This window comes from Cryptomeria japonica, chromosome 1, assembly GCF_030272615.1.
Source record: "Cryptomeria japonica chromosome 1, Sugi_1.0, whole genome shotgun sequence".
Classification (NCBI taxonomy): domain Eukaryota; kingdom Viridiplantae; phylum Streptophyta; class Pinopsida; order Cupressales; family Cupressaceae; genus Cryptomeria; species Cryptomeria japonica.
The window spans coordinates 581,120,965-581,143,345 of NC_081405.1; positions in this window are offsets into that span (position 1 = coordinate 581,120,965).

Sequence of the window (22,381 nt, forward strand, 5' to 3'; positions counted from 1 at the left end):
ATCATGCCTTGAGGAGATGTCATTCTCAGCACATGATTGTTATTGTTGCGCAGAGTGAATATGTTGATAAGGGTTTAAGAAAGTACAATGTGTATTCCATCACCTTAGGCGATATTGTTTCTCCTTAGCCATCGATGATATTGCTTCTATTTGTATTTTGGTGATGTTGTTTGTCTCACATCGCAAGGCAAGCTTTCTGTCAGATTTGTTTTAGTTTGAAATATCCTTTGACTTGCAGCATTTCAGAGAAGATGTCATCTTACAGATACCTGCTATAGGCAGAGGGTTCTCCAAACGTAAAGAATGGATATGCATGATTACTTTCTACACTGGCAGAGTAATGTGTTATAAAAGAGCTTTAAAGACTTCCTTGTGATTAACGAGGAACTTATGCTGGTTTCAGTTCAAATCGATATCATTCATGCATTGAAGAATACTGGGTCGGTTTACTTTAAAACCTATGCTTGCTATCTCAAGGAACTTTAAATATGTTATAAGTATTCTTTTCAAATACATATTGAAGGAGGAGTTGTATCAGATATCATGAAATATGGAGAATGAGAGATATGTTTTGTTTAATAAACTATCCCAAAGAAACGTAATGCAATGATTCTAACAATAGCACAGTGTTGTTTTAAATGATCTTTCAAGATTTCAACCCTATGGGATAAGAGGGAGTCAAGAGATATTTTTAAACATTGTTTACAAATTTCCAATTTGCTGCAATTGGTAATAAAAAGATGCTTTAGAACTTCTTAGTATAAGAATCTGCAAAACACATCATCATGAAATACAAGGCTCAAGAGTATGAGTATGCCCCAATGATCACCACCATGATTCCAGAGGTTCATGATACCAAGATTGGGCACATAAATTTCCAGGAGATCAAAAATTTCTTCATGGAAGGTGACAGATCAAAATTATCTTGTAGAGTGGTAGGAAGCGGCTTGATTGAAGCAGCATGTTTTCCCATATCAATTCAATGTACAGATTTGGTACTAGAATGCTGAAAAAGATATAATCCAGATGCGAGAGAGATAAGAGCTACAGACAGATCCTTAATGGCCAAACTTGATGGAATTTCAATAGCTATTATTCTTCGTTTGCCATATAAGGAAAAGTTCACTCAGATCGATAAGCAAAAATATTACAAATACTTGAACGATAATAGAAGCAAATGCCTCAAAAATCTGGCTAAGGAATGGATGGTTGCACCACGAGGAGGACAGTTTCAGCTTCCAAAAACACTCCATCATTCTCTTTTCATCAAAGAGATTTGTTACTTGATTATCTTACTCCATAGAGTGATAGGAAGTCCTGATTCCACTGATTTTGAAATGTGGATGTATCTCTTCATAATAGTCATCTCTGCTGGTAAGCAATTCATTGACTGGGGCCTTCTCATCAGCAACTACATATATGACTAGTTAGTGCACTTCAAAACAAGTCAACGCTTCCATATGATCTCTTACTTGATATATGCTATTACTAATTTGAGGTCATGGCCAGGGTTAAGTACTAATGGTGTCCTAAATCAAGAAACTCAAGTTTACCATTATTATAAGCAATTGCAACTTGAGGAAAGCTTTGTGTATTTCAAGCGGGTGAATGATGCTTTCACAATGTGGGCAGTAAGTTTATTACAAGGAGACATTGCCACCAGAATATCAAAGGAAGCTGCTAAATTGATAAAGAAATATGGAAGTTTCTTCATCCAGTTTCTGAGATTTACCTATCTTTGAGTAGGAGGATTTGAAGGTTATCCACACAAGCTACCCAGATATGTTGATGATAAGCTCATTTTAGTTGAGCTTTGTCGGCAATTGGTTTCAGTTCAAAAGAAATGTAGAGATAGAAAGAATAAAGGGGTAGCCTTTCCCATTTGTCTCGGGCACTATAGATGTGAGTCAAGTTCAAGAGCAAATGAGATAGAAAAAGCTTTATCCAAGGTCAACTTGTATCCATATCAGATGAGATTTCCTTTTGATAGTAAGGATTATGTCAAGAATAGCTTAAAGTTAGGTCTTGGCTATTTTCATTTTCCTAATCTTGAAGACTTTCGGGAGGATTGTGAAGATGAATTCGAGGTTAGAAAAAGAGATTGGACAAGGTTGACTTTGAAGCAAATGAATGATTTAAAGATGGATTGGACCATAGAGGGCATTGAAGATGATGGATCTGATTTGATTGATCCTATCTATTTTGAGCAAGTCTAGTCCCAGCCACTTCCCAATTTGAATTGGGCAGATCCAGAAATGAGAGATGTCAGAGAAAGAACAAGTTTTGTAATCAAGAATTCTGAAGCCTGGATTAAGAAGAAGATTACTCAAATGACTGCTACCAGACCAACAAAGGAAACTCCAAGAAGGAAAGGAAGTCAGCTTGAGAGCTCTATGTCAATGCATTCTTCCCATACTCCAGCTAGGGATACTCCTTCTTACCAAAATACTCAAGGAAGTGATGGAGATGAAGACCCTCCAAGGAGGAACAATCTTCAGAACACATGTGGTGATGAACCCCGACAAAAGAGGAAGAAATCTAGAGCAAAAGGCATAGAAGAAAATTCTATTGCAAGTCAAGTAAAGGATCAAGTTCTAGTGGAAATTCTGGATGACACAAGATTTGATGATGGAATGCATTCCATATCTCCCTCAGTTCCTATTGAATCCGTACTACAAGAAGCACAACAAAATACTTTAGTCATGGATTCATCATTTCCTAGGAATCCAAGCGATCAATTTGAAGAAATCAGAGAGCTGACAACAACAATGGTAGCAAGACAAGAAATCATCCAAGAGTCTATAGAAAATTCTTCTTTCCCATGATTAGAACAAAGTCTATTAAAGAAGAGGAAGGTAGAAAAGCTAGTGGTACCTGAATTTAGTAGCATATCTGATCTCTTTGGAAGAGCTGAAAAACCGAAGAAACTCAAAGTATCCTCAAGAATAAAGACTGGTCCAAATTCAAAGAATATGTGCTTAGAGATTACTCAACCCATATCGGAGAAAGATAAAAATGAGGCCACCTCTGCAGACTTTGTTGTGACAAAGATTGATATGGGACCTTCTTCTCATGAGTTTGATATTCAGAACTTTAATGTGATGGCAGCAAGAATGGTGGAGAGAAGTGAAAAGGATAAGCAATCCAAGGATCAATTGAAACAACAAGTGCACACGTTGTCTTCTTACTTGAAATCCATAGTTGATACCTCCACTATGCCACTAAGTGTAGATCGCCAGCCAATTATATTGACACCAGAAGGAGTAATTGAAAGGAATGTTATGGATAATCTTCAAAAGTACCAAGCCTATGGAAAGGTAATTGAAGGTTGGGTAGAAAAGGTCAGAACTCTTGCATGTGATTTGCTAGTCCAATCAAAATCTATCCATGATGAGGCCATAATAAAGAAAAATACTATTGAGAAAGACTTGAATAATGTCAAGATAGAGGAAACAGCTTGGAAGGAAATTGTGAATGATTTCAAACAAATGATAGAAATTGGAATGGACACCCTTGCAACTGAGAAAATCCTGCCAAGTAATGAAAAAGATTATCTAGAAATATGGATAGAAAGCATTAACTGGAAACTAGTGATCATAGATCAAGTTTCATCAGAATTAGAAAAGCTCATGCTTTTATGTGATCAAGTGTGTACCAAACTGTAGGGACAACTCACTGCTCTTTTCCCAGATGTGACATTGATGGAAGATTTGCAGGTGTTACAGAATAGCTTCCAGAACATGGTAGATCAGCAGCTTTTTAATAGGACAAACTTCAATGAAAATACGATGGAAAATTTGATTGATATTTACTATTCCTTGAGAGTCTCTATGTCTGAGATACTCAGCATGGTGATAGAACTAAGTGGCATTCATAGAAACTTGAAGACATGGAAAATGAGGATAGCCAACATGCTAATTCCCAAAGGAAAATCTATCACTTCAGCCATCCGACTTTTCAGAATCTTCAGAGACAAAGGTCCTGGACAACATAATGTGCCTACAGACGCAACAGCCTCATCAACAATGCAAGGAGTTATCTTAGAATAAGTGCAGAGTTGTATTTTGTATAGTCTTCATTTTTGTTGTGTTACTCGCATCATGTTTTTGTCTTTCTTTGTAAATAACTCTCATGATCGAGTTTCTCTCTCTCTCATCTCTATTTCTTTATTGTAATAAACGATAGTCTTGGCTTTTTTCATATGAGGTAGTTATCCTAAGTTCTCATTTTGGGTAGTTATTCTAAGTAGTTATTTTTCCCAAAGTTGAGGAAGTTATTTCAAGTAGTTGAGCAAGTTATAAAGTAGTTATAAAGGTGGTTAGGGTGGTTACCTCAGGTGGTTACCACTTCACCTATATATACCTCATTATTATTCAATGTAAAAGGGGATTCCACTTTTTCACAAGCTTTGTATAAGAGACTTGGATAGTGTTATTCAAGAAATTAAGCAATAGAGATCAATTTGGATGTGTGTTCAACTTATTCTGATGGGTTATTATCAATGTTCTTATGTTTAATTGATGATTACCTAATGCTTTCCCTTTAACATTGAATGTGAAGAAGTTTATTTCAAGTTGTGGTATTGATTATATGGAATTTATTTTAATCTAGATTCATAACTTATATGGTGTTCAATCTTTCTTTATTGTTCGTTCTTCAAATTTTTAAAAAATCCAAATACCCCCATTATACGAGGGAGCTGCCCCTCTCAAACGCAGAGAAGAATTACCATTCTTTTGTTTTTGTGATTCTTCAACTGTTGTGAACGCTTTGTTGCTAATTATAGGGCAAAACAGAGTTTTTCAAGAAAGTTTCTTAAAGCAACAAATTCGTTTACCAACATATTTTTGGCGACTCTGCTGGGGATCGAAATCGAAACAAGAAGACAGTCGTTTTGATATTGTTTTTACTTTCCTGTCACGAAACAAGATGGTTCTTCCACATGAGAACCACTTCCCTCTGCTACAACCAAGTCTTGATTGGATTCATGCAGAGCAAGAAGATATACTTTCGCAATTGGATACTTTAGCTTGGAGGAATAGAAGAAGTAGGGCTGAATATCAAAGAGCAAGTGCTATATTGGCAGAAGAAGAAAGACAAGCTCAGAATCCAGTGGTGGTCCATGAAAGAATAGTGGAAAGATTTCCTCGTGTGTTCTTGATTACATTAAATCAGCAACCAAATCAAAGACAACCTAGAATATGACAAATTGATCCAGAGTACTAACAAGTGCATCAAGTGTCAGTGGAAGAAGTTGAATTATTACTTTCTTAGGAGAGTACATCCTAGACAAGAACTTATTGTCATTAAGAGAATTTTTGTGCTTCCTAGGTGTAAAAGACAAAATATTTGATGTATGCAAGATCAGTACAAGCAAGGTAATTAGCAAGCACGCTGGCAAGCAAAAGGTATACTAGAGGTGATAGAAGCAAGGGTATCATTGATCTTGATTTTGCTGAACTATACAAGGTTGATTTTTCCACACCTTCTACCACTTATAAAAAGAAAGTTAAGTCTACCAGTAGACCTTCATCACCAAAGAAAGCAAGTGCTCATTCCTCATTTTTCCAAGCCTTAACTTTACTTCCTCCTCTTGTTATTAACTTTACACAACCAATCATGGCTCATACACAACTAGTTCCATGGGGTGCTGCCATAGGCCCTCTAGCTTTAGGAAATCAATTGCATGATTTGCCAACAGGTTCAAGGAAGCATCTTCCAAAGTTCTCAGGAGATGGAAAAGTTACTGCAGAAGATCATATTAGTGCCTTCTTTACTGCATGCACAATCCTCGGAGTTTAGTATGAGGATGTTTCTATATGACTTTTTGTTGAAACTCTAATTGATGCCGCAGCTGAATGGTTTAATCAGTTACCATCTGGTTCCATTACTAATTGGGTGACTCTGTTAAAAAAATTTGAAGAACGATTTAAAACTATAGATGATGGTCATTTACTTCTTGCTCAATTAACCCAAATGAAGAAAGAAGTGCATGAACCTATGAGAGAATTTGTGGCTCGTTTCAACAAAATAGTCAATAAATTAGCAGCTGATAAGAGGCCTACGGAGGAAAATAAAAAATGTTTCTTCATTAATGCACAACCTCCTGACATTAGTTTCCAAATAAGAAGAGGATGAGTAGCCGATCTCACTGCAGCACAAAGGTTAGCCATTGAAGTTGAAGATGACCTACTGAGTGCTGGAAAGTGGAATAAAGAATTATAGAAAGGAAAAACTCAACAAGCCAATCCTGCACCTACCGATCCAATGATTCAAAAGCTAACTAATGATTTACTTCAGTTGAAGAAGCAATTACCATAGAATCCACCACCTATGTATCAAGATATTCCTAGAAGGAATTATATTCCATATCAACAAAACCGACAACCAAAGCTACCAGCCCCAACACCAAGGTTGGCAATTGAGCATCCATCTACAAGTAATCATCAAACTGCTGCAATGTGTGATTTTCATCTCACAACAGACCATGATGGAGCCTCATGTCCCAAAATGACTAGGTTTATGCAGATGAACCAGACCAGTGAGAAGATTGAAGAATATGTTGAAGATGAAACTAATCAACAGTTTGGTCCACCTATAGTTAACTTTTTAGAATATGAGTCTGGCGAGGAAAACAAGAAAGATAGTGACATAAATAATCATTCATGTAATGTGTTTACAAAGATTTGGCACTAGAAGCTCAGGGAGAAAGCTAAGTTAGCTACAAAAGACAAAGAGGTGGATGAGGTTCCTAAGCAAATTCTTTCCAGGAAACAAAGTAAAGAAGAACTAGGATCATCAAGAAAAGCTGAAAAAGAAGTTGAACATGGTGATTCCTCTTTTGAAGATTCTTTTGATTTCATTGAATATTGTTAAAAGACTAAGGTGCAAATTTCTCAATTTGAGTATCTTAAGAAGAATCTGCAGCAATTGGATAAATTGGTGCATTGTATCAAAAAGGATTACAAGCAACGTCACTCAGACGTACATCAAGAATCAAGTGAGAGTTTTGATGATGATGAGCAAGATGAGTCTATTACGAGGGAATCATCTCTTGTTGCCACTTCCTTTTCTAATAAACCAGACCCTTTCTATATTTCCTTGTACATTGCTGGTTGTAAGTTGAGTAATTGTATTATAGATTCCAGTGCTTCTGATAATGTAATGCCTTCCAAAGTTGCTCATGCACTAGGCCTATCTTTAAATAAACCCACTGGTAAAGTGTTCTCAATGGAATCAAAGCAAGTACCTTTGGTCGGACAAATTAAGGATGCTCAAGTCATTTTAGCTGCTCATCCTCAAAAGAAGTTGAAACTTAACATTTTAGTTGTTGATATTCCAGCTAGCTATGGTATGCTCTTAAGCCGTAGTTTTTGCAAAGATTTGGGTGGAGAAATTCAATTAGATTGGTCACATGCCTTGATTCCTCTTGGCAACAAGAAAGTTAGATTGGACCCAGAACCCAAAGCCAAATACATAGTTCTCAAATCTGATGATCCAAGAGCTTAAATATTATATGTTGAGACTGGTCCAAGTACATATATGATGTCATCAAATAAGGAGAATGTTCTTGAAATTTTGGCTCTTGACATATCCTTAGAACTTTGGGTAATGCAATTTGATGGAAGTTCTTCATCTTCCAGTTCAGGTGCTAGTGTGGTGTTGATATCTCCTCAAGGGGAAAAGTTTCCTAAAGCCTACAAGCTCGCATTTGATACTACCAATAATACGGCAGAATATGAAGCTCTTCTTCTAGGTTTGGAATTTGCCAAAGAAAAAGGAATCAAGAAGTTACAAGTTATGGGAGATGCTGAATTAGTTGTCAACCAGGTGAGGAGTCAATATCAGACCAAAAATAAAAGGCTCAAGTCCTATCGAAACAAAGTATGGGATGAGATTGAAAGTTTTGATGCTTTCTCTATACAAGCCTTCCCAAGAGAACAAAATACAAAGGCAGATTCTCTTGCTGTTTCAGCCTCCTTACTACTTCCTCATCCTAAGTTTGAAAAAGATGTGTATATAGTGGAAATGATCTACCGACCTAGTGTGCCAGATAATAATCAAAATTGGCAAGTTTTTGATGATGATAAGCATATCATCTCATTTTTGGAGGGGCACCAGAACTTTCTCCAATTTGTCCTTTGATGGTAATCATTCTTTGACAAGCCAACAAAATGTAAAAGAAGAAGATAAAGAATCAGAGATTTTGCAACTAAAGGGAAATACTATTCCTAAGGGATTAGTCACTCTTGAGAGTCTCTTTGATAAGAATGATCAGTTTGTAAAGAATGATGAAAAGAAGCCCTCAAGCTCCCCAGATACAGATAAAGTAAATATTGGTTTTGAAAATGATCCCAAGATTGTTTTAATTGGAAAATGCTTGACCCACAAAGAAAGAAAAGTCATCATTGAATTGTTGAATAGCTATATTGATGTATTTGCATGGTGCTATGATGATCTCAAAGTGTTTATGAATGGCGAATTTAAGCATCATATTCCTCTTAAGCCTGATTCACCCCCATTCAGGCAAAAACAAAGGCAATTCAATCCAAAGATAGCAGATGCAATCTTTGCGAAAGTAGATAAAATGTTAAAGGCTAAAATCATTTACCCAATCCATCATTCCACATGGGTTGCAAATATAGTGCCTGTCAGAAAGAAGAATGGCGAGATAAGAATTTGTGTTGATTTTCACAATCTCAATCAAGCATCTCTTAAAGACAACTATCCCTTACCAGTAGTGGACCATCTCCTTCAAACTGTCTTTGGTTCTGAGATGATGTCGATGCTTGATGGTTTTTCTGGATATAATCAAATCGGTGTAGAACAAGATGATCAACATAAGACAGCTTTCACTACTCCATGGGGAACCTTTTCTTATAACCGTATGCCTTTCGGTTTGATTAATGCTGGTGCCACCTTTCAACGTGCAATGGATCTTTCTTTTGGTGACTTAAGAAATAAAATTATTGTTGTATATCTAGATGATTTAACCATCTTTTCCAAGAAGCGAGAAGAACATGCTTATCATTTGGAGTGTGTGCTACAACGTTGTAGGCAACAAGGTATTTCATTGAATCCAAAGAAATCCATTTTTGGAGTGACAGAAGGGAAATTGTTAGGTCACATTGTTTCGAATGAAGGTATTCATATTGATCCAGAGTGAGTCAAAGCCATTCAACAGTTACCGTTACCTTCCAGTAAGCCTGGTGTTCGCTCTTTCTTTGGCCAGATTAATTTTATAAGAAAGTTCATTCCTGATTTCTCAGAAATTACAAAGTCCATTGTTGAGATGATGAGAGGTGATGCCACATTCAAGTGGTCAGATGAAGGAAAAAGGGCTTTCAATCAGATCAAGTTAGCCATTGCGGATGCACCTACATTGGTTTATCCAGATTTCTCCAAAGATTTCAATGTATACAATTATGCTTCTGACACTACATTATCCGCAATATTGACCCAACATCATAATGAAAACATTGAAGCACCGATTTCTTTTATGAGTATTCCACTGAAAAAGCATGAATTGAAGTATTCTCCAGTTGAAAAGCAAGCTTATGCATTGGTCAAGGCTATGAAGCAATTTCGCTTTTATATTCTAAATTCTCATTCTATAGTGCATGTTCCATATACTGCAGTGAAGACCATACTCACACAACAAGAAATTTGTATGAGCAAGCAAGCCTCTTGGATTGCAAAGGTTTAAGAGTATGATATCGATATCAAACCAACTAAGCTTGTTCGTGGGCGTGGGTTGTGTAAGCTAATAGCTGAGAATAATTCTAATGGGGATGTTTCTCAAGAGTCTGAATTACCTTTGGTTTTATTTGTCAGCACCACGGATGAGTGGTTTTCCAACATAGCACATTTTCTCACATACGGAGAATGTCCAGCTCATCTAACCCCTAGGGAGAAATGAACTATCAAGTTGAAGGCTGCGAAATATATTATTTGGGGTGATGTTCTTTATAAAAAAGGAATAGATGGCACATTTCTCAGGTGTGTAGATAAAGATCAAAGAAAGAAGCTCCTTCAGTTCTTTAATAATGAAGCCTGTGGAGGACATTTTTCTTCCTCAAAAACGGCCTTAAAAATATGAAGAAATGGCTATTATTGGCCTGGAATGTTCAAAGATGCGGATGAGTGGGTAAAGAGATGCGACTCATGTCAACAATTTAAGGGAAGAGTACAACTTGCCGCCCTACCTTTGAAACCTATGATTATTGAAGAACCATTTCAGCAATGGGGACTAGATTTCATCAGTCCAATTCATCCTCATTCCAGTGCCGGTCATACACACATCTTGGTAGCCACTGACTATTTCACCAAGTGGGTTGAAGCAGCTCTAGTTAGACAAACAACATCAGAAGTAGTTTGTGACTTCATCAAACAAAACATTCTTGTAAGATATGGAGTTCCGCAAAAAATCGTCACCGATAATGCTACCAATTTCTCCTCTTATGAAATATTGGCTTTCTGTTACAAGTATGGAGTTATACTTTCACATGAATTTGACTATTATCCTCAGGGAAATGGTCAAGCTGAAGCGAGCAATAAGAATATCATCACTATTCTCCGCAAGTTAGTCGATAAAAATCAGAGAACGTGGCATAAGTATCTATATGAAGCACTGTGGGCTGATCGTACAACAAAGAAGCGGGCTATCAAGATGTCTCCATTTGAATTAGTTTTTGGTGCAGAAGCTAGATTACCTATTCCATTGGAGTTAGCTTCTCTTAAGTTGCAAGAAGTAGTCAAAAATCATGAGTTTAGAGATGCACTGGAAAAACGGATATTGTACTTAACTAAGATGGAAGAACAAAGAGAAACAGTGGTGGATGGGATTAGAGAACATCAAATGCGAGTGAAAGAACTGTTTGATCGGAAAGCAAGGGAAAGGTCTTTTCAAGTTTGCGATCTTGTCCTATTATGGGATAAACAAAGAGAACCAAAGGGATTACATGGTAAATTTGATTCACTTTGGAGAGGACCTTTCCAGATAAGGCAAGTCAATGGTACAAATTCATTCTATCTGGCATACTTAGATGGCACACATATGCCCCTTCCTTATAGTGGGCAACACTTAAAATTATATAATCCATAAGCTCACTTGCCTTTCATCTTGTATATAGTTTAGCTAGAAATTTTGGCTTTGTCCCTTTAGTTTGTGTGTGTGTGTTGTTCTCTCTCCTTTTTGGCTTGTTTCTCCCTCCTTGTTCCATGTAAAGTAATGCACCAATCCTTTTCACTCTATTGCCCAATGAATAATACACTGACCTTTGTCAACCAAAGATTATGGGTTCCTTCATCGTCCCTTTCGGTCCTTGTCCCCAGTCAGAGCCAGCTGTTGATCCTAATTGTAAAATTTGACAACTATAATTCTTCTTCGTTTCCATGTAAAAAAAAAGGGGTCACTTTAGTGTGAATGTTTCGTCATGGTTCATCATATACTTGGATGTATTCATAAAAAAAAGGAATATACGTGAATTCCCAAAGTTCGCCCAAGCTTTATAAGTCATAATTATATTTCATGCTATGATGGTCAAGGGTCACAAATCATGTTTTTGAGAAAATTGAGAAACTCTTTGTATTTGTATTTGCAATCCTATGAACATTTTCAAAGTAAAGGATATGATTCAAAGTAACATGTTGACTTCTAAACTTTAAGTTAAATGATCCCTCGAATTGCCAATAAATGAATGATAATATTGTATTGTCTTGGATTGCTATTGGCATTTTCAAAGAGTTTAAAGTAAAACATGATCATCAACGGTCTAAATAGGCAGTTGACCAAGTATTAGCGCCATGTTAGTAGAATAATCAAAGTGCCCATATCCACCAAGTTCAAAAAGTGAGGTGATTGTTACCGCTAAGTTAGGGAATAGCATAAGTGACCGATATGTTTCTTCACGCAAGGTTTAAACATTGACATCTTCTTCATCGGTGAGTTGGCCAACTTTAACAAGTTACCAAACATTTCATCCTCTCTATTCTCACTGGCAAGATGAGAGTATTTCAAAAGACAATGCCTTCCCCTCGAAACGTCCATCTGGCGGATTGAATACACCACGTGGCCAGGAAGGAAGGCAAAAATCGGTTTTCTAACTACTTCCGCCATTTGCTTTGCATGCCGATAGATATGCATGCTATCGTGCTCTCTAACTCCACTCGCAGGTATTGAAGATGTTGGGTATGTTGATAAGATGTTAGAAATACTCAAGCAAGTAAATAATATTCCGCCAGCCTACAAGCAAATTCCATGATTTTCTGCCAGTAATCTCCTTGCTCCCACGGCATGGCTTGAGGAGATGTCATTCTCAACACATGATTGTTATTGCTGCGCAAAGTGAATATGTTGATAAGGGTTTAAGAAAGTACAATGTGTATTCTGTCACCTTAGGCGATATTGTTTCTCCTTAGCCATCGATGATATTGGTTCTATTTGTATTTTGGTGATGCCGTTTGTCTCACATCGCAAGGCAAGGTTTCTGTCAGATTTGTTTTAGTTTGAAATATCCTTTGACTTGTAGCATTTCAGAGAAGATGTCATCTTATAGATACCTGCTATAGGTAGAGGGTTCTCCAAACGTAAAGAATGGATATGCATGATTACTTTCTGCACTGGTAGAGTAATGTGTTATAAAAGAGCTTTAAAGACTTCCTTGTGATTAAAGAGGAACTTATGCTGGTTTCAGTTCAAATCGATATCATTCATGCATTGAAGAATATTGGGTCGGTTTACTTTAAAACCTATGCTTGCTATCTCAAGGAACTTTAAATATGTTATAAGTATTCTTTTCAAATACATATTGAAGGAAGAGTTGTATCAGATATCATGAAATATGGAGAATGAGAGATATGTTTTGTTTAATAAACTATCCCAAAGAATTGTAATGCAATGATTCTAACAGTAGCACGGTGTTGTTTTAAATGATTTTTCAAGCTTTCAACCCTATGGGATAAGAGGGAGTCAAGAGATATTTTTAAAAATTGTTTACAAATTTCCAATTTGCTGCAATTGGTAATAAAAAGACGCTTTAGAACTTCTTAGTATAAAAATCTGCAAAACACATCATCATGAAATACAAGGCTAGAGAGTATGAGTATGCCCCAATGATCACCACCATGATTCCAGAGGTTCATGATACCAAGATTGGGCACATAAATTTGCAGGAGATCAAAAATTTCTTCATGGAAGGTGACAGATCAAAATTATCTTGTAGAGTGGCAGGAAGCGGCTTGATTGAAGCAGCATGTTTTCCCATACCAATTCAATGTACAGATTTGGTACTAGAATGCTCAAAAATATATAATCTAGATGCGAGAGACATAAGAGTTGCAGACAGATCCTTAATGGCCAAACTTGACGGAATTTCAATAGCTATTATTCTTCGTTTGCCATATAAGGAAAAGTTCACTCACATCGATAAGCAAAAAGCTTACAAATACTTCAGCAATAATAGAAGCAAATGCCTCAACAATCTGGCTAAAGAATGGATGGTTGTGCCATGAGGAGGAAAGTCTCAGCTTCCAAAAACACTCCATCATTCTCTTTTCATCAAAGAGATTTGTTACTTGATTATCTTACTCCATAGAGTGACAGGAAGTCCTGATTCCACTGAGTTTGAAATGTGGATGTACCTCTTCATAACAGTCATCTCTATCGGTAAGCAATTCATTGACTGGGGCCTTCTCATCAGCAACTCAATACATGACCAGTTAGTGCACTTCAAAACAAGTCAACGCTTCCATATGATCTCTTACTTGATATATGCAATTGCTAATTTGAGGTCATGGCCAGGGTTAAGTAATAATGGTGTCCTAAATCAAGAAACTCAAGTTTACCATTATTACAAGCAATTGCAACTTGAGGAAAGCTTTGTGTATTTCAGGTGGGTGAATGATGCTTTCACAATGTGGGCAGTAAGGTTATTACAAGGAGACATTGCCACCAGAATATCAAAGGAAGCCGCTAAATTGATAAAGAAATATGGAAGTTTCTTCATCCAGTTTCTGAGATTTACCTATCTTCGAGTAGGAGGATTTGAAGGTTATCCACACAAGCTACTCAGATATGTTGATGATAAGCTCATTTTAGTTGAGCTTTGTTGGCAATTGGTTTCAGTTCAAAAGAAATGTAGAGATAGAAAGAATAAAGGGGTAGCCTTTCCCATTTGTCTCGGGCACTATAGATGTGAGTCAAGTTCAAGAGCAGATGAGACGGAAAAAGCTTTATCCAAGGTCAACTTGTATCCATATAAGATGAGATTTCCTTTTGATAGTAAGGATTATGTCAAGAACATCTTAAAGTTAGGTCCTGGCAATTTTCACTTTCCTAATCTTGAAGACTTTTGGGAGTATTGTGAAGATGAGTTCAAGGTTAGAAAAAGATATTGGACAAGGTTGACTTTGAAGCAAATGAATGATTTCAAGATGGATTGGACCATAGAAGGCATTGAAGATGATGGATCTGATTTGATTGATCCTATCTATTTTGAGCAAGTCCAGTCCCAGCCACTTCCAAATTTGAATTGGGCAGATCCAGAAATGAGAGATGTCAGAGAAAGAACAAGTTTTGTAATCAAGAATTCTGAAGCCTGAATTAAGAAGAAGATTACTCAAATGACTGCTACCAGACAAACAAAGGAAACTCCAAGAAGGAAAGGAAGTCAGCTTGAGAGCTCTACGTCACTGCATTCTTCCCATACTCCAACTAGGGATACTCCTTCTTACCAGAATACTCAAGGAAGTGATGGAGATGAAGATCCTCCAAGGAGGAACAATCTTCAGAACACATGTGGTGATGAACCCTGACAAAAGAGGAAGAAATCCAGAGCAAAAGGCATAGAAGAAAATTCTATTGCAAGTCAAGTAAAGGATCAAGTTCCAGTGGAAATTCTGGATGACAAAAGATTTGATGATGGAATGCATTCCATATCTCCCTCAGTTCATATTGAATCCCTATGACAAGAAGCACAACAAAATACTTTAGTCATGGATTCATCATTTCCGAGCAATCCAAGCGATCAATTTGAAGAAATCAGACAGGTGACAACAACAATGGTAGCAAGACAAGAAATCATCCAAGAGTCTACAGAAAATTCTTCTTTCCCATGATTAGAACAAAGTCTATTGAAGAAGAGGAAGGTAGAAAAGCTAGTGGTACCTGAATTTAGTAGCATATCTGATCTCTTTGGAAGAGCTGAAAAACTGAAGAAACTCAAAGTATCCTCAAGAATAAAGACTGATCCAAATTCAAAGAATATGTGCTTAGAGATTGCTAAACCCATATCTAAGAAAGATACAAATGAGGCCACCTCTGTGGACTTTGTTGTGACAAAGATTGATATGGGACCTTCTTCTCATGAGTCTGATATTCAAAACTTTAATGTGATGGCAGCCAGAATGGTGGAGAGAAGTGAAAAGGATAAGTAATCCAAGGATCAATTGAAACAACAAGTGCACACTTTGTCTTCTTACTTGAAATCTGTAGTTGATACCTCCACTATGCCACTAAGTGTAGATCGCCAGCCAATTATATTGACACCAGAAGGAGTAATTGAAAGGAATGTTATGGATAATCTTCAAAAGTACCAAGCCTATGGAAAGGTAATTGAAGGTTGGGTAGAAAAGGTCATAACTCTTGCATGTGATTTCCTAGTCCAAGCAAAATCTATCCATGATGAGGTCGTAATAAAGAAAAACACTATTGAGAAAGACTTGAAGAATGTAAAGAAAGAGGAAACAACTTGGAAGGAAATTGTGAATGATTTCAAACAAATGATAGAAATTGGAATGGACACCCTTGCAACTGAGAAAATCCTGCCAAGTAATGAAAAAGATTATCTAGAAATATGGATAGAAAGCAATAACTAGAAACTAGTGATCATAGATCAAGTTTCATCAGAATTAGAAAAGCTCATGCTTTTATGTGATCAAGTGTGTACCAAACTCTAGGGACAACTCACTGCTCTTTTCCTAGATGTGACATTGATGGAAGATTTGCAGGTGTTACAGAATAGCTTCCAGAACATGGTAGATCAGCAGCTTTTTAATAGGACGAACTTCAATGAAAATACCATGGAAAAATTGATTGATATTTACTCTTCCTTGAGAGTCTCTATGTCTTAGATACTCAGCATGGTGACATAACTAAGTGGCATTCATAGAAACTTGAAGACATGGAAAATGAGGATAGCCAACATCCTAATTCCCAAAGGAAAATCTGTCACTTCAGCCATCCAACTTTTTAGAATCTTCAGAGACAAACGACCTAGACAACATAATGTGCCTACAGAAGCAACAGCCTCATCAGCAGTGCAAGGAGTTAGCTTAGAATAAGTGCAGAGTTGCATTTTGTATAGTCTTCATTTTTGTTGTGTTACTCACATCATGTTTTTGTCTTTCTTTGTAAATAACTCTCATGATTGAGTTTCTCTCTCTCTCATCTATATTTCTTTATTGTAATAAGGGATAATCTTGGCTCTTTTCATATGAGGTAGTTATCCTAAGTTCTCATTTTGGGTAGTTATTCTAAGTAGTTATTTTTCCCAAAGTTGAGGAAGTTATTTCAAGTAGTTGAGGAAGCTATTTCAAGTAGTTGAGGAAGTTATAAAGTAGTTATAAAGGTGGTTAGGGTAGTTACCTTAGGTGGTTACCACTTCACCTATAGATACCTCATTATTATTCAATGTAAAAGGGGATTCCACTTTTTCACAAGCTTTGTATAAGAGACTTGGATAGTGTTATTCAAGCAATTAAGCAATAGAGATCAATTTGGATGTGTGTTCAACTTATTCTCATGGGTTATTATCAATGTTCTTATGTTTAATTGATGATTACCTATTGCTTTCCCTTTAACATTGAATGTGAAGAAGTTTATTTCAAGTTGTGGTATCTCAAACTTGATTATATGGAATTTATTTTAATCTAGATTCATACCTTATATGGCATTCAATCTTTCTTTATTGTTCGTTCTTTAAATTTTTAAAAAATCCAAATACCCCCATTATACGAGGGAGCTGACCCTCTCAAACGCAGAGAAGAATTACCATTCTTTTGGTTTTGTGATTCTTCAACTGTTGTGAACGCTTTGTTGCTAATTACAGGGCAAAACAGAGTTTTTCAAGAAAGTTTCTTAAAGCAACAAATTCGTTTACCAACAATACACAAGTTGATATTTGATCCTATAAATTGTTTCTCATCTGTGCATGGTGTTATCATGGAAATCTTTAATCTTCATTCCAATAATTAACAATGGTTAATAGTGGTTATTTAATGAATAATACAATTCATTTCATTTCATTGTAAGTGTTGTTTGTATAATTAACAATACAATTCCTTTAATAAACAATACAATATAATTCATTATTACCCTATGCATGCTCCGATTCCCCCCCCCCCCCCCACTCAGTCGAACACTCGGGGTCATACCCTACCGACGTCGTCCCTTGACCACCGCAAGTGCTAAAATTGTCAAACTTTGATGGGCCCTAACTCAGAATCCATGGTACCTACAAATAATCCGTTTGAACCTATGGGGCCATGAGAGGGGTCCCTAAAAAAAATTATCTCATTTTTTCATGTTTCCCTACGGTTTTATTAGGACAACATTTTTTTGATTGGCAAAAAAATCGTCAGTCTCATTCAATCTAATGTTGTCACATGGCCAATTTCTCGTTCTTCTCATCTTGATAATGAACCGTTAGACCTCACATGTCCAACTAGGCATTATTACTCTATGTATTCTCCTATTTCCCCCCCCTACTTGTTCGAATGCTTGGGGTCATACCCTACCTATGTCATCCCTTGAGCACCCTAAGTGCTAAAAACTACCAAATTTTGACAAGCCCTAACTCGGAATCTATGGCACCTACGAATGATCCATTTCAACCTACGGGTCCATGAGAGTGTTCCCTACAAAATCCTATCTCGGTTTTTTGGGTTTCCCTACTGTTTTATTAGGGCAGCATTTTTTTGGTTGGCAAAAAATCGTCAGTCATATTCAATCAAATGTTGTCACATGGCTAATTTCTCATTCTTCTCATCGTGATAAAGAACCATTGGCTTAGACATGTCCAGTTAGGTATTATTACCCTATGCATTCTCGTATTTCTCCCCCCCCACTCGATCAAATGCTCGGGGTCATACCCTACCGACGTCATCCCTTCAGCACCCCTAGTGCTAAAAATTGTCAAACTTTGACAGGCCCTAACTCGAAATCTGTGGCACCTGTGAACAATTCATTTCAACCTATGGGTCCACGAGAGGGGTCCCTACAAAAGAGTATCTTGTGTTTTCAATTTTCCCTATGGTTTTATTAGGGAAACATTTTTTCGGTTGGCGAAAAAATCGTCAGCCTCATTCAATCGAATGTTGTCGTGTGACCAATTTCTCGTTCTGATCATCATGATAACAAACCATTGGCTAAGAATGTATAGTTAGGAATTATTACCATATGCATTCTCCTATATTTCCCCCCCACAGTCAAATGCTCGGGGTCATACCCTACCAACGACGTCCCTTGAGCACTCTAAGTGCTAAAAAATTGTCAAACTTTGATGAGCCATAACATGGAATCTGTGGTACCTACAAATGATCTATTTCAACCTACAGGGCTATGAGAGGGGTTTCTACAAAATCCTATCTCAGTTTTTCAAGTTTCCCTTCAGTTTTAATATGGCAGCATTTTTTGCAATGTTGGCAAAAAAATCGTCAATCTCATTCAATGAAAAATATAGATAAACAAGCATTACACTGTAGACACATAATGATCATAAATATTTCCATGTATTGTATACACATGATTACCATTACACTTGCATGTGACATCCATGAACGAATATGAAAACATGATTCTTTTTCATTATCAATACAACTACACCAATGTACTCATGTATAGATACATTGTATATCATCAATATAACTAAACCAATTTGCTCATGGATATTGTATATCATCATAACAAAGTTACATCAATTCAAATCCATATACAAATATAAAATCCCACTTCATCTGCATCAAACATCCTCATGTCCTAAGAGAAAAGATTACGTACAATAATGTCTGCATATAAATGAAGACCAAAATAATCAACCTTTTTATGTGGAATGAATGTGCTACAAGAAACAAATTATAACACTTAATAAAAAATTATTTTGTCAAATTATAAATAGATCATTTGAAATATTTTTAAGACGTACAAGATTGTATAATTATGAAACTTACTAGTTTCTCTACAAAGTATACAAGCATAACTTTGAAGAAAGATGCATGTTGATTAAAGCCCTTCTCACTGCATTTCTCTGCATGGTTGAAGACAATGGTAGATATGGTCATTTATAAATAGAAATACATCCACTTGACTTAGTTTTTATGCACAAAATTTAATCTCATTAATGCACAAAGGAATCTGTACCATCACCAAGACTAAACTAGTCAATGGTGAATGATCTAACATGAACCTGTGTTTTAAGAATTGTTAGTCTATACATAAAATGCATGGATGAACATAAAAGCTTTATGATAATCACTTCAACTGAAATGAATTATAATAAATGAAAATGTGGGATTATATACCATAAAAATACATCCCTTCGAATTATATCAAGAGAACCCACTATGTTGACACAAACATCATAATGTAATACTGTTGTATATTATCAAAAATGACCTGCATGAGTATAAAGGTTTTGCAATAATTATATCATCAAAAATTGTCAAGAAACAAAGTATTTGAAAAGCCAAGATACAAAGTATTTGAAAACCAATATTTCAATTGGTTTTGGAATAATGAAAAAGGTGAGCTCTTGAAGGGAAAAGACCTGGTAGACTCTTGGTAAGGAAAACGAAGGGGTGGTATTCTTTTTAGTAGAGCGAGATTCATGAAAAAAAAGGAAAAATTGAGTTCAAATTTTGCAAAGAGAGATCAAATGATGCCACACAACTTTTTTAAGATATGTCATAAATTTCTCAATATCTGTTGCTGCTCATGATTTCTATGTTTGCAAATCTAGATTAAAACTATGGTTTTATGTGTCTTTATCATGCATCAGGGCTATGTGTATTAAATCTAGATTTTGGCTGCAAGGTTGAGGGTGCCATTAATTTGTCTCCCTATTTTTTATTGCATCATTTGTTGATCAATGTCGCTAAAGGCCTTCAGAACAATCTTATGTTGCTAATTTAGTAATGTACAGAGGTATATCATTTAACAGTCTGATTGTGCTTTTAATTTCCAAAAATATGATGAATGCCATAGGCAGTACTGGCCAGCAAGTTGAGCTAGAAATCCAAATATTTTGTAAACAATCGGAAAACTTTAATGATAAACAAGTTGAAGCCTTGAGATTTATGCAATATGGTTCAAGTCCAAAAATGTACCCTAAAGCCACACACTCTTCCCTCTCCCAGCATACACTAATGAGTTACAAGTTAACATAGCATCTGACAGGATTTGATGAGAGCATTTTGATTTTACTTATGTCTTGTGTATTATAATAAAGACCAATTTGCCAATGCAACATCTTCATATGAGCGAAAAGATTCATTTTATCTCAATATAGTTGTACCTATTTCATTATTAGAAAAAATAAATAAGTTTCGCACTACACTACAGTCTAATTTAATATCTATCAGTTGCCAGAATAACCCAAGGCCATTTACTGGCTAGTACAAAAGAAACTACATTGATATTCTCTAAGCCAAACTCACTCGAATGTCTAAGAAAAGAAATTTTAATCCTAGAACATCAAGATGTTGAACAAAACTGTAAGAGGAAATGCCCACATAGCTTAACATGTAAACATACATGAAGGTCAGTGATTGAAAAACTAGGTAGATAAAATATACAAAGATTTGTTAGTAGTATCCTCTATATTATGGATCTGAATTGATGTTCTCAATTAGTTATTATCTATTCAACTTTTCTCAATAAGGTACAACCATCTGGTATTTATCATATCAGGACAACCACCCATGAATTTCAAAGTAATTGATAGTTATTTCTACACCTCACACTCACAAGATTAATAATGAAATGACATTTATGATTCATCAAATGCTGACAAAGTCTAATCATAGTTCAACTGCAAGATGTATACAACATATAATATTCAACTTCAAGATGCATACAACTTACCATATTGAAGCTCATTCCAACCACCACTTGGATATGACATATTCTTTTAAAAACATACTAACAATAATAAATATCAAATCTACTTGTTTGTAAGCAAATTAAAGCTATAGTATCCCTATCATCTACATAGGAAGGAAGAATTTGCAGAGAAATCTAAAATAAAATGATATTAATTCAATTAGGTTCTTTTCAATCTTTCCAAAATTATGATCGTAACATCCCCTTGTAATTATTATTTTCAGCCTTCCCTATATCTCTTATTCTTCAGACTAATATGGCGTGAAATTTTCTAAAAGGAAAATAATTTCGTACTTTCCTCGAAATTCTTAACAACATTTTTTTTCTATTTTTTTTGCTTATCTTTTTAAATTTAAATTGTTTTTCTATAGATATTGTGCAGGAATAAGTCATGACACATTGTTATATGTTGATTAAAGTAAAATATATGTAATAAAACCATATAGTCTTACAAAAATGCGATATAGATGTATAATGTCATATATCTAGAAATATATATGCAAAAATGCCATATAGGCATACAACAAAGGACCTTAATGTAGTCACTTCCCTCTAGGGGAAGGAAAGAGATCACAAGGCACCTTTGCATGTCAATTGGAGGGAGATGTATATGATGGTTACTTTCAAATCCGCTGAATTGAATTCCTCTCTAAAATTTGCTAGACCTTCAACTAAAACAATAAAAAGTACACACATTAAAATATACATATATTAAATTATACAAATCAACATATGAGAGAATAATCACTTACCGCAAACTAATAATCTCTCACAACCAATTTTTGCAACAATTGATTCGTAATAGGGGCACACTCACAATCTGAAGTTGCAAAGCCCCGTGGAAAGCATCAAAATAGAAATTAAACTACAAATGAATATCATTCAATATTTCAATTAATAGATAAATAAGACAAATAGAATGTGAAATTTACTAATCTGACTCAGACTACTGTCAAAGGCATCAAAGATGCTACTTCTAGAGAACACCATGCTCCATTGTGGAGTGAATGTTAGGTGCATATGATGTCAGCATCTAAAAATGAAATAATTTTATTCAATTGCCAAAATCTAACTGACTTTATTTTACAAACCATTAATAAATAAAAATGGACAATCAAAAAGCGGAGAGCCACTAGACCGAGGGTGAACATTCTGCCCTGAAATTTTATTCTAATCACTCTATTAAGTTAGTTAATATTAGATTTCAAAATAAAATCATTCTAG